Below are 13,806 nucleotides of genomic sequence, written 5' to 3'. Positions count from 1 at the left end.
TGTGTGGTATGCATTCGGCAGTGCTGTTTGACCTTATTGAATGCTACTGATATCTGAAGATACGATGTAAAATGTAAATATGAAAAATAAGGCAATAAAATATAATCTGATAATACGGTTACCTGACACACTCTTGAAATCAATAGCTGGCTTCATTGGAATATTGTACTTACGTGTTTTGGGTTGGCTTCTGATCATTGATGCTGTATGTTTATGTACTAAGTTTTGTTTTTATGTTTTTGTATGGTTTTGACATCGGTTAATGTATATTTCAGTTTTGTTTAAACATGATTCTTTTGTTTCACTCATATATTCCTGTTTATCCATGAGGATTACAACGTTACTTTTGTCTACTTTTGTAAGTTTGCCTCCCTTTTCCGAATATTTTCTTTGTTGTTCATTATCAATGTTAATTTGGTATCTTAGTTTTTGTTTGTGTGTGTTTTCTAGTTTCTGATTAACCCATTTACGTTTTGGTATCAGACTCTGATTAGTCCTGCGTTTATACAACTGCCTTGGTGTTTTCTTCTTGTACTAAAAGTAATTGTTTTTCTAGTATAATGTCCCTAATGTCTTCATTTTGTAATTCACTCTTCTTAATGTTGTATCTTTCTCTAACAAAAGTTGTTTCCGCTTGATTCAGTTATAAGTCAGTGAGATTCGCTATTGTTGGGCAAAATGTTTGTTTCTTGAGAAAACAGCTGCAGGATAGATTATTTAGCGTTCAAGCAAATAAAGAGAAACTTCCCTTAATAAAAAGAATTTTCTTAGAAGACTTAATGTATATGGAGAAAGATCTTTACTTCCTCGATATAATTTCGTCAGTATCAAAACTAATTATCTTTTTTGGGCTCAAGGAACGCCTGTAATTTGGTCGCCCTATTTGCCTACGATATGACACATCGATCTGGCACCGTTTCAATGTTTTAGACACCATGATTTCAGACGAGTCTAGTACAATCTCCAAAAAATTGTATTTGTGGACATTATAATTGCAACATCCTGGAGGTAGGACGGAAAAAAAGATCGAATTGACATGAAGTGCAGTAAGAGCTTAGACGTGTAAGTGATTAGCATTTCAACGCAACCATGCAATGTATGCAAGAGTAATTCCACCTACATTCTGTGTATAAGGAAAGAGTATGCAACCGAATTCCCACGCAGGAATGGCATTTGAACGTCATTTATATGTGAGCAGATCTCGTTACGCTCCATGTAGGAAAGAGGAATATGTCACATTTCGAAAGCGACATGAACGAAGGTTTTCGAGAATGTGTGATTCATCGTTTCGTGATTTTCTTACTCGCATCGTTTGGAACCTAAAAACTGTCAATTGTATATGCATACTATGGATTAAGGCGATCCATACCGAATGCGATTCAGGATCACAGTAGTCCCACACGAGTAGCACTCTAGAGGAAACAGGAAATGGATCTGTTTTCAACGAGACAAGTCATCTATGGCCAGTGCGACGACGTGCGGAGTGCTGTCAGCACGGCGGACACGGTTCCGGCTTCTCCTTTGGCGATGGCCATGAGAAAGAACGGAAGAAAGATTAGAGTATGAAACTTCCTGGCAGATTAAAACTGTGTGCCTGACCGAGACTCGAACTCTGGACCTTTGCCTTTCGCGGGCAAGTGCTCTACCAACTGAACTACCCAAGCACGACTCACTCCCGGTCCTCACAGAATTACTTCTGCCAGTACCTCGTCTCCTACCTTCCAAACTTTACACTCACACCAGAAAACACTTCAACGCAATACGGCATACCGCAATGTACCACAATCGACTCACAAACAAGATGACTAACATTTTCAAAAAGACGCAATTAATATGTACTTCAAGACAAATTGCACAATACGAAGGAACTAAAAACTCTGACAGAAAAGAAAGATAAATACAGCGTTTCCGGAAGACAATAATTAACATGTGATAGTTGCAACTCTAAATATAATGGGATGACTGCACAAAATTTTAATATCAAGTACAATGAACATGCAATATAAGGGAACTGAAGAGTGTTTGTACCCGCTCCACATATGTAGAACATCTTATAAAATAAAATCTGTACCACACTGAAATAAAACAGACATAACAGTCTTTGCCATAACAACAAAAGAAAGGAAATGTTCACCCTACAGAAAGAGTGTCACATACAGATTCCATAAATAAAAATGTAATATGCTCAAGTACCAAAAGAGCTAAAGCAGAAGAATATTCGAACTAATTCATAGTTTACAATAAGAAACCGGAGAAATGCGAGTAGGATTTGCACTCTGAGGCTGCCGCACAAAAAATAATTTCGTGTGGCTCAATTGCTGGGTACCGACTAGGATTCGATCCCACGACCTCTGTGTTTCGAGACACGCGCTTTACCACTTTCTTAATTTTTTCTTTTGATCTCTTTCTTCGTTGTTTTTCATCAGTGGTTCTGTGTGGATGTCACATGACTTCCTTCAGACTCCATTGATGATACCATACAGGTTCTTTTTTTTCGGCCGGGGTTGCCAGGGCCCTGACTGAACACTCTGATCTGCTGTTCCGGCAGGATTAGACCACCAGGTTCGACATGTATATAGGTACTTCATCAACAGGTTTTGATGAGTACTTCAGCGAATATAGAAGTATGTGATATATGTGGGCGTATCTTTTGATTGCGCTGACTAGGAAGCTTTAATTATTCACACCGCCAAAGCACTTTAGTTTTTGAGATAAATTACATCTTGATATATTTACCCATTCCTGAGAAAAAGTGGTCTTAATAGGGGGACGGACAACAAATACCAAAAAAAGTTAATGTGATATAATTAAATTAACAATATTGGAATTTTTCCTTTACTTGCACAATGAAATCTTACATTTTGTCGAATTTCATGATTCTAGGTCACCGGAAAGCATCCTACAGGTTCTGATGAGTGTGTTCGCGACTATCAGTTATGCGACGTAAATAGCCGTATCTTTTGATTTCATTGACTTACAAGTTCAAATTTTCTGCACCGCCAACGGACTTTAGACCTTAGAATTTGACAGTAGTTTCAACGTGATATTTCTACACGTTCCTGAGAAAAAGGACTCTTTAACAGTCGGATAGACAGAAGACAACAAAGTGGTCCCCGCCTGAGGTACGGAACCGTAAAAGAATAGAAAATTGAGGTACACACACACAAACGCACACACACACACACACACACACACACAGACACAGCGCCGCACAATCCACCTTCCCTCCACATCCACATCCACTCTCAATAACCCACTCTACCCTCATCGCTGTACAACTCCCTAAAGTATGTGACCAAGAATATGTGTTGTAGGACAGTATAGATTACCTACAGAGAAATATTTAAATATGACATATCAGTTGTAATAAATCTGTACCATAAGCGTCTAGTACATACAGAACAATAAATGGATACCTCAATGGAACATAACATGAATGTAAGTGTAAAAAATAAACACAATCATATAGTTGTAAACATAAATAGATTTTAATGAGTAACCGATGTTCACTACAGATCTTATATTAAAATATGCACAATATACTAATTTTCTTTCTTCGTTTTATAGACCATTGAAGAGGAGAAATATATATTGGAACAAACAAACAAATTCTTTTCCATAAGACAGAATTTTTCTTGTACATATGATAAAGCACAACTATTGAGAAAGTTTTAAATTCGGATTACATGCAACTGTGCAATCGGAAATACGCCTAGAATGAAAAGATGCCCTTATAGGTACAAAATTTAGAACCATGAATTCATATGGTACCGCTATCTGACTGCGTCTATAAAGATATATCACAGAAGAACAGGTGAAACTTACTTTATGGGTAGACTAATAATGGTCATAAAACAGACACTTGACTGAATTTCGTAAGCTATTAAGTATGAACATGGGAATGGCCTGATTTGTAAGTAATTTAGCTTATGTCCAAATCACGAGCTATGGTCATGTCTGCGCAGTCTGTGAGCATAGCCTCCCTATTCAGAAATCTGAACCTTTGCAGACACAAGCGATTATATCATACAAAAAACGACGAAACACCCGTGCCTTGTGGGACGCTAACTGATGATTTACGTCCTGTACAGTAAAAATCATACGCAGAAAAATAGATGAAGCATGTTGCTTATGGGTGTTTGAAGCACATGTATATTGATCGCAATGATAACTCAAGAGAACTACTGCTTTTGCTAAAGGCCCGATGACTATTACATGAAATAGTTCGATGGCAATTCCTAAATAGAGTTCGACCGCAAAGACATCAGAATTACAAGTGACAAGGTATCATGAATGAACACGAGAATATTTTAGTAAAAGATATTTAATTGTGTTTAAGCGTGAGTAAAATCATCATGGTGCACACAATGATCCGTCCGCAAATCACATGGTACAAAGAATCACCACAGGCAGAGTATTTCATCGCAAAGAAATCGACTTGTTTCCGGAATTATTGAAAAATTCTTTCCAAACCGTGATCTGAGAATTCAAATGTCCTGATATTCAGCTGGGTTAACATGAGCCGGATTCTGTACTGTGCTTCGACGTTCACACATCTCACCAAGCAACGGGGTTGTCTCGACACACACAGTGCTCATTAAAGTTCTGAAATTGCGATTATAAATCTTGCAACATGAAGCAGAAAAAAACGCACGCACTTAGCATAGTATCTGCAAATGTACGACGGAACGCGGACTTCCGTTGCTTGTAAATCTTATACAACTATGGTAATGTTTTAGCACACATGCATCTCCCGAGCATCAGCGACCGGCTAGATGTGTACCCTATCCATTCAAATCCAAAAGTTCTCTACCAGCCACGTGCCGCCTTAGGTTTTGCCTGGTTCACCGTAACCGACACCCTCTAATAGTATCTTACTGGCTACTTACTGCGCGCGGACAAAGACACACATGCTTTCAAAGATCGACAGCTCGATACAGAATAAATTTTGGCTAAGCATCTGCGATTTAACAACACCCGAAAGTAAATCAGCACTGAAAGTTGAGGATGTGTCAGACAACTTTCTTCCTGACAAATGAAGCAGGGGTTAATAAATTTATTATGTCTGCGTCTACCCTGCGGTGTTAAAAGTTTCTTTCATGACTGCGCTCAGCGAGGTTCCCGCACACAGCTACGCAGGAGATGTCACGTTTACAGCTCCCACCAGCGCGCCGACGACGACCTCGCTGTTTCACCTCTCGCTGTCTCTGATGGGGGGTGGGGGGTGGAGGGGGCGGGGGTGGTGCGCATATATGCCACCAGAGGATGCATAATTGTCATGAACTCACTGCCTGCGACTTGATTGGCCGGCAGGTCTTTTCAGGCAGCCGCAATTTAGAGCTTCACCGCCAGACTAAGTGAATTTTCTGCCGCGCGGAATTAGCCGAACGGTCTCAGGCGCTGCAGTCATGGACTGTACGGCTGATTCGGGCGGTGGTTCGAGTCCTCCCTGGGGCATGGGTGTGTGTGTTTGTCCTTAGGATAATTTAGGTTAAGTAGTGCGTAAGCATATGGACTGATGACCTTTTTGAATTGAAAAGGGAGGGAAGGAACCGTAGTAGGTGAATATGGATTGGGGGGAAGAAATGAATGAGGAAGCCGCCTGGTGGAATTTTGCACACAGCATAACTTAATCATAGCTAACACTTGGTTCAATAATCATAAAATAAGATTGTATACATGGAAGAACCCTGGAGATACTAAAAGGTATCAGATAGATTATATAATGGTAAGACAGAGATTTAGGAACCAGGTTTTAAATTGTAAGACATTTCCAGGGGCAGATATGGACTCTGACCACAATCTATTGGTTATAAATTGTAGATTAAAACTGAAGAAACTGCAAAAAGGTGGGAATTTAAGGAGATGGGACCTGGATAAACTGAACAACCAGAGGTTGTACAGAGTTCCAGGGAGAGCATAAGGGAACAATTGACAGGAGTGGGGCAAAGAAATACAGTAGGTGAAGAATGGGTAGCTTTGAGAGATGAAGTAGTGAAGGCAGCAGAGGATCAAGTAGGTAAAAAGACGATGGGTAGTAGAAATCCTTGGGTAACAGAAGAAATATTGAATTTAATTGATGAAAGGAGAAAATATAAAAATGCAGTAACTGAAGAAGGCAAAAAGGAATACAAATGTCTCAAAAATGAAATCGACAGGAAGTGCAAAATGGCTAAGCAGGGATGGCTAGAGGACAAATGTAAGGATGTAGAGGCTTATCTCACTAGGGGTAAGATAGATACTGCCTACAGGAAAATTAAATAGACATTGGGAGAAAAGAGAACCACTTGTATCAATATCAGGAGCTCAGATGGAAACCCAATTCTAAGTAAAGAAGGGAAAGCAGAAAGGTGGAGGGAGTATATAGAGGGCCTATACAAGGGCAATGTACTTGAGGCCAATATTATGGAAATGGAAGAGGATGTAGATGAAGATGAAATGGGAGATACGATACTGCGTGAAGGGCTTGACAGAGCACTGAAAGACCTGAGTAGAAACAAGGCCCCCGGAGTAGTCAACATTCCATTAGAACTACTGACGACCGGGGGAAAGCCAGTCCTGACAAAACTCTACCATCTAGTGAGCAAGATGTATGAGACAGGCGAAATACCCTCAGACTCCAAGAAGAATAGAATAATTCACAGATGTGAAAATTACCGAACAATCAGTTTAAAAAGTCACGGGTGCATTATACTAACGCGTATTCTCTGCAGACGAATTGAAAAAGTGGTAGAAGCTGACCTCGGGGAAGATCAGTTTGGATTCCGTAGAAATATTGGAACACGTGAGGCAATACTGACCCGACGACTTATCTTAGAAGCTAGATTAAGGAAAGGCAAACCTACAGTTCTAGCATTTGTAGACTTAGAGAAACTTTTGACAATGTTGATTGGAATACTCTATTTCAAATTCTGAAGGTGGCAGGGGTAAAATACAGTGAGCGAAAGGCTATTTACAGTTTGTACAGGAATCGGATGGCAGTTATAAGAGAAGAGGTTCATGAAAGGTAAGCAGTGGTTGGGAAGGGAGTGACACAGGGTTGTAGCCTATCCCCGATGTTATTCAATCTGTATATTGAGCAAGCAGTGAAGGAAACAAAAGAAAAATTCGGAGTAGGTATTAAAATCCATGGAGAAAAAATAAAAACTTTGAGGTTCGCCGATGATATTGTAATTCTGTCAGAGACAGCAAAGGACTTGGAAGAGCAGTTGAACGGAATGGACAGTGTCATGAAAAGAGGATATAAGATGAACATCAACAAAAGCAAAACAAGTTTAATGGAATGTAGCCGAATTAAGTCGAGTGATGCTGAGGGAATTAGAGTAGGAAATGAGACACTTAAAATAGTAAAGAAGTTTTGCTATTTGGGGAGCAGAATAACTGATGATGGTCGAAGTAGAGAGGATATAAAATGTAGACTGGCAATGGCAAGGAAAGCGTTTCTGAAGAAGAGAAATTTGTTAACATAGAGTATAGATTTAAGCGTCAGGAAGTCGTTTCTGAAAGTATTTGTATGGAGTGTAGCCATGTATGGAAGTGAAACATGGACGATAAATACTTTGGACAAGAAGAGAATAGAAGCTTTCGAAACGTGGTTCTACAGAAGAATGCTGAACATTAGATGGGTAGATCACATATCTAATGATGAGGTATTGAATAGGATTGGGGAGAAGAGAAATTTGTAGCACAACTTGACTAGAAGGAGGGATCTGTTGGTAGGACATGCTCTGAGACATCAAGGGATCACCAATTTAGTATTGGAGGGCAGCGTGGAGGGTAAAAATCGTAGAGGGAGACCAAGAGATGAATACACTAAGCAGATTCAGAAGGATGTAAGGTTGCAGTAGTTACTGTGAGATGAAGAATCTTGCACAGGATAGAGTAGCATGGAGAGCTGCATCAAACCAGTCTCAGGATTGAAGACCACAACAACAATAACAACAACTCCAATCCACCTCCCTAGGGAAGACTGCAGTGAGTAAATTACATCGACGTACAAAGATAAGCATTACTATGTGTTAGTGACTTATCAGATTATATCAGCATTCACGACTACTTGTTTCTATCACGAACGTCACTCATACAATGTATAACTCACGATGACAAAACGGCAAGTGCCATCAACCGACTTCCCAGGAACTTCGCTCAGTGGAAGAGGAGTCAAAATACGCCATCACGTATCTCGGCCTATGCATAGACTCTCGATCGTTCCTGAAAAAATGAAGACCAAAGTTTTCGAGGTACTGTACATGTCTTTTAAAGGGTGATATTGGGTTGGGTTGGATTGTTTGGGGGAAGAGACCAATAAAGCGAGGTCATCGGTCTCATCGGACTAGAGAAGGATGGGGAAGGAAGTTGGCCGTGCCCTTTCAAAGGAACCATCCCAGCTTTTGCCTGGAGCGATTTAGGAAAATCACGGAAAACCTAAATTAGGATGACCGGACGCGGGATTGAACTGTCGTCCTCCCGAATGCGTGTCTAGGGCGATATTCTCAGACGAAATGCTGGTACAGTGGTAGGAGTCCTACATTCTTAATTTTGCGCCCCATGTTCGAAACCGGATTATTGTTTATTTACTTTATTTTTATTGTTTTCGTTTATCTACCCCTGTCTGTATAAGGTTACTACACGAATGTTTCGTATTAAATCAGGGGATACAAGGGCGTCATATCAACGTTTATTCTTCAGGAAGATTTCGTCATTCTCTTGGATGGCAGTCATAGAAACATTCGAAACACAAATGTTCCGAATACCACGAGCAACGCTTTAAGCAGGTTTGCCACAGTGTGTACGAATATCACTCGGGAATGAAACATAGTTAAGACTGATGAAGATTTAGCACGTAGGTGGTAATTTCGCAACAAACGTGCATAATATTTTCGAAAACTGACGCTCGCAACTGATTATAAATCGCACTACAGGCATTTCACCGAAAACAATTTCAAATAATTTTCTCATTTTTTTTCATTTTATTCATCAGACATGCAGTTGGTAGATGAATGAAGACAGAGTTATCACTTTTGAAATAATCGTCTACAGACCATTGTGCCACCAATACATCTGTGGATATGGCGCTGCGAAAGGCACGTAAAGTACCACGAAAATACCTTGAAGACTTTGATCATCGTTTCTTCAGGAACGATCGAGTATCTACGCATAAGACGCTACTCGAGTTCGCTTATTTTGACCTCTCTCCCACTGAGCGAAGTTTCTGGGAATTTTGGTTAATGGCACTTGCCTTGTTCTCCTCGTCGGCACCACAAAAGAATTTCAAACTTACCGGTAAGCCAGTTGTTAAGCGTAGATTGATTGATGAGGCAAAACATTATGATCTCCAGGTCACTCTAAGCTCATTAGCCCAAAACATCGGGAATCCGTACCATCTCTTATCCTAAATGGAACAAATATTAACTTCTCTCCCTCAGAAAAGAGTTTGGGAGTAATAATTGATGAAAATCTAAATTGGAGAGAGCACGTGTGCAAAAAAAGCATCAGCATCCCTTCATGTCCTACAAAAATATAAAAAAAATTCCCTTTCGATCTGAAAAAGAAATTAGTACAAACGCTTATACTCCCAATCATTGACTACAGCGATATTATACTAGAAGGCCTCTCTCAGGAAAATTCGCGATGTCTGGAACTGGTCATGAATGTCTGCGTCCAATATATCTGTGACGTTCGACTTACTGATCACATTTCACCACCATATGCAAAATTGTCCTGGCTGGGCGCAGACAAACACAGAGATTTCCATACACTCTGTCTCATCTACTGCCTTATAAATGTACACTGTCCCTCATATCTCTCCTCGTCCTTAACGCTTATGTCGGAACAACATGATGGAAACACACGTTACCATCATAATAAGATCCTCTCTGTTCCACTGCATCGCTCAGTCATCTTCTCCAAGTCCTTTACAGTAGCGGGAATCCGACTCTGGAATAACCTCCCTCGTTATGTTAGAGAACTTAAAAACATGTTCGGCTTCAACAAATAGTTAATGACGTATCTACTTACGCAACAGTAATGCCTTCCTCTGTACATGAATGCACTTCTCCTCATTGCTTCCCTCTTTCCTCCTCCTTAAGTCTCCCTTCCCCAAAACTCGCTATACTAGTAAACATCTACTTTACACACGAAGATATTAATGTACATCTGCAAAAATCTTCATTACAATTGCCAATTTTTCTCATGTTTATCATTATTATTTGATTTTTTTACTGTTATCATTATTGCTTTTATCATAATTTGTGTGTATAGCACCTGTTGTAAAAATACTGGCAGCATTTACTTTATTAGGTCTTAGTTACTACTCTTTATTCATATTGTCGCTAGAGTAATCTAATTTTCTTATTGAAACTATTGCCATGATGTAACCATGCTGCATATGAGAAACACTGGTCCGCTGTAAGTGCGGGCCTGATGGCCCTGATCTGATCAGGTTAAATAAATAAATAATAACGTGTTTGAGCTTATTTGGAACGAAATATGCCACTGATTGTGCCTGTGAGGGATCCGACAGATTGTTCGCAGCTTTGTGAAGGTATGTGGCATTAGGTGTCTTCGGACAGATCATGTAATACGCGTAAATAACGGACCGCTGATATGCGTAAGCGGTGATGGCGCCCGATAGCGACCAAGAAGGTTCCATAGGATTTGGTCGCCGAGACATCAGGGTGAGTTCACAAGCACCCTCCTCAAACCACTGTAGCACAGCTGGGGCTCCGAGGCACAGACAGTTATACTGCAGATAGATGACATAGCCGTCGGGGACTACATCTAGCATGAAGGAATCCAGGTGATTCACAGCTGTCAGCATGTCTTTAATTACTACCACAAGTTCCATGCAAGGGCAGGAGAATGTTTCCCATATCATAACACTGCTTCCACCAGTCTTTGTCTGTAGCACGTGAACATTAGATGTGACCAGTTTCACCGTTTTCAAGATAGTTGTTCACAGACTCTATGTTACTGGTCATAAAAATTGGTACACAAAGAAGAAATCCAGATGATAAAAGGGTATTCATTGGACAAATATTATACTAGAACTGACATGTGATTACATTTCCACGCAATTTGGGTGCATAGATCCTGAGAAATCAGTACCCAGAACAACCACCTGTGGCCGTAATAACGGCCTTGATACGCCTGGGCATCGAGTCAAACAGACCTTGGATGGCGTGTACAGGTACAGCTGCCCATGCAGCTTCAATACGATACCACAGTTCATCAAGAGTAGTGACTGGTGTATTGTGACGAGCCAGTTGCTCGGCCACCATTGACCAGAGGTTTTCAACTGGTGAGAGGTTTGGAGAATGTGCTGGCCAGGGCAGCAGTTGAACATGTTCTGTATCCAGAAAGGTCCGTACAGGACCTGCAACATGCGGTCGTGCATTATCCTGCTGAAATGTAGGGTTTCGCAAGGATCGAATGAAGGGTAGAGCCACGGGTCGTAACACATCTGAAATATAACGTCCACAGTTCAAAATGGAGTCAATGCGAACAAGAGGTGACCGAGACGTGTATCCAATGGCACCCCATACCATCACGCCGGGTAATACGCCAGTATGGCGATGACGAATACACGCTTCCAGTGTGCGTTCACCGCGATGTCGCCAAACGAGGATGCGACCATCATGGTGCTGTAAACATAACCTGGATTCATTCGAAAAAATGACGTTTTGCCATTCGTGCACCCAGGTTCGTCGTTGAGTACAGCATCGCAGGCGCTCCTGTCAGTGATGCAGCATCAAGGGTAACCGCAACCATGGTCTCCGAGCTGCTAGTCCATGTGCTCCAAACGTCGTCGAACTGTTCGTGCAGATGGTTGTTGTCTTGCAAACGTCCCCATCTGTTCACTCGGGAATCGAGACGTGGCTGCACGATCCGTTACAGCCATGTGGATTAGATGCCTGTCATTTCGACTGCTAGTGACACGAGGCCGTTGGGATAAAGCACGGCGTTCCGTATTACCCGCCTGAACCCACCGATTCCATATTCTGCTAACAGTCATTGGATCTCGCCCAAGGCGAGCAGCAATGTCGCAATCGCAATAGACTAGAATCCGACCTTTATCAAAGTCGAAAACGTGATGGTATGCATTTCTCCTCCTTACACGAGGCATCACAACAACGTTTCACTAGGCAACGTCGGTCAACTGCTGTTTGTGTATGAGAAATCGTTTGGAAACTTTCCTCATGTCAGCACGTTGTAGGTGTCACCACCGGCGCCAACTTTTAGTGAATCTTCTGAAAAGCTAATCATTTGCATATCACAGCATCTTCTACCTGTCGGCTAAATTTCGTGTCTGTAGCATTTCATCTTCGTGGTGTAGCCATTTTAATGACTAGTAGTGTAAAAGTAATCTCCCCTTTGTCAGAGTCACTTATCTGAACGGAGTTCCCTATTTGCAGCCCTATCATCGCTAGGGCGATCCCTCGTCCGTGTCTGCTCCTCTTAAACACATTTTTACCGCGTCACGTGACATCAAGTGGTGTCTAACTCCTAGGTGAGCAGCGATCATAATGTTTTGGTTTATCAGTGTATTGTAAATAAACCTACTGTCTTTTTGTAGATGTCTTACTGACTTTATTGGCCACTTCAACTACCGACACATCATATACAGGGTGTTTAGAAGTGAATATCGGGATTTTAACGATTCATAATATTTAGTACCTTAAACTTACAGCTATAAATGATGTGTCAAATGAAACAGTAACTCAAACAGTTGTGTTTGGCACCAGTGCGCATGTGCAACGTGCAATGTTTCCGCCGCAATCCGCTAGACAGCGGTAGTTACGAAGATGTTGACTAGTGAACAGAAACCGTTTTGTGTTTTGCAGTTTGCAAAGACAGAATCTGTAGTTACTGTGCGTCGTCCGTTCCGGCTGAAGTTCGGTTGTCTTCCTACAAGTGATAATAACGTTCGTAGATGGTGTCATCAATTTGAAGATACCGGCTGCCTTTGTAAAGGGAGTAGAACAGGCCGACCAAGAATTAGTGAAGAGACTGTTGAGGGAGTGAGAGTGTCGTTCACTCGTAGACCAAGGAAACCAGTCCGGAAGGCTAGTCGTCAATTACAAGTTCCCGTGTCGACTGTTCGGAAAGTTTTAAGAAAACGCATGCAACTACGTTCTTACCATTTACAGTTATTACAGGCTCTAAACTTGGCAAACCATAGATTACGTGCCAACTTCGGAAACGATGAAGATTTTCTGGATCATGTTGTCTTCAGTGCTGAATCGACCGATCACATTAGTGGACATGTTAACACTCACAATATGCGCATCTGGGGCTCAGAAAATCCTCATAAGGTGGTACAAATGCAACGAGACGCCCCTAAAGTGACTGCTTTTTTTGTACCGTATCACGGCGGAATGTTTATGGGCCTTTCTTTTTTGGTAAACCTACTGTAACTGGCAGTTCTTACATTGATACACTATAGCAATGACTCTTCCCTCAGTTGGAAGAAGATGAGCCTGAGAACTTCATTTTTCAGCAAGATGGTGCGCCACCCCACTGGCATAGCGAAGTACGCGATCGGTTGAACTTCACTGTACCCAAGCGCTGGATAGGCCGCAAGGGGCCCAATGACAGGGCTTGCTTTGCATGGCCTCCACGCTCACCCGACCTAACGCCATGCTATTTTTTCCTTTGGGGCTTCAGGGGTCGAGTGTAAATACCTCTACTACCAGCAGATCTCCCTGAATTAAGAAACCGGATTGAAGCAGCTGTTGCTACAATCACTTAAGGCACACTTATCAACGTTTGGGAAGAACTTGACTATAGATTTGATCTGTGCCGTGT

Source organism: Schistocerca gregaria, chromosome 4 (assembly GCF_023897955.1).
Source record: "Schistocerca gregaria isolate iqSchGreg1 chromosome 4, iqSchGreg1.2, whole genome shotgun sequence".
Taxonomy (NCBI): Eukaryota; Metazoa; Arthropoda; class Insecta; order Orthoptera; family Acrididae; genus Schistocerca; species Schistocerca gregaria.
Note: the sequence above shows the minus strand (reverse complement) of the source record.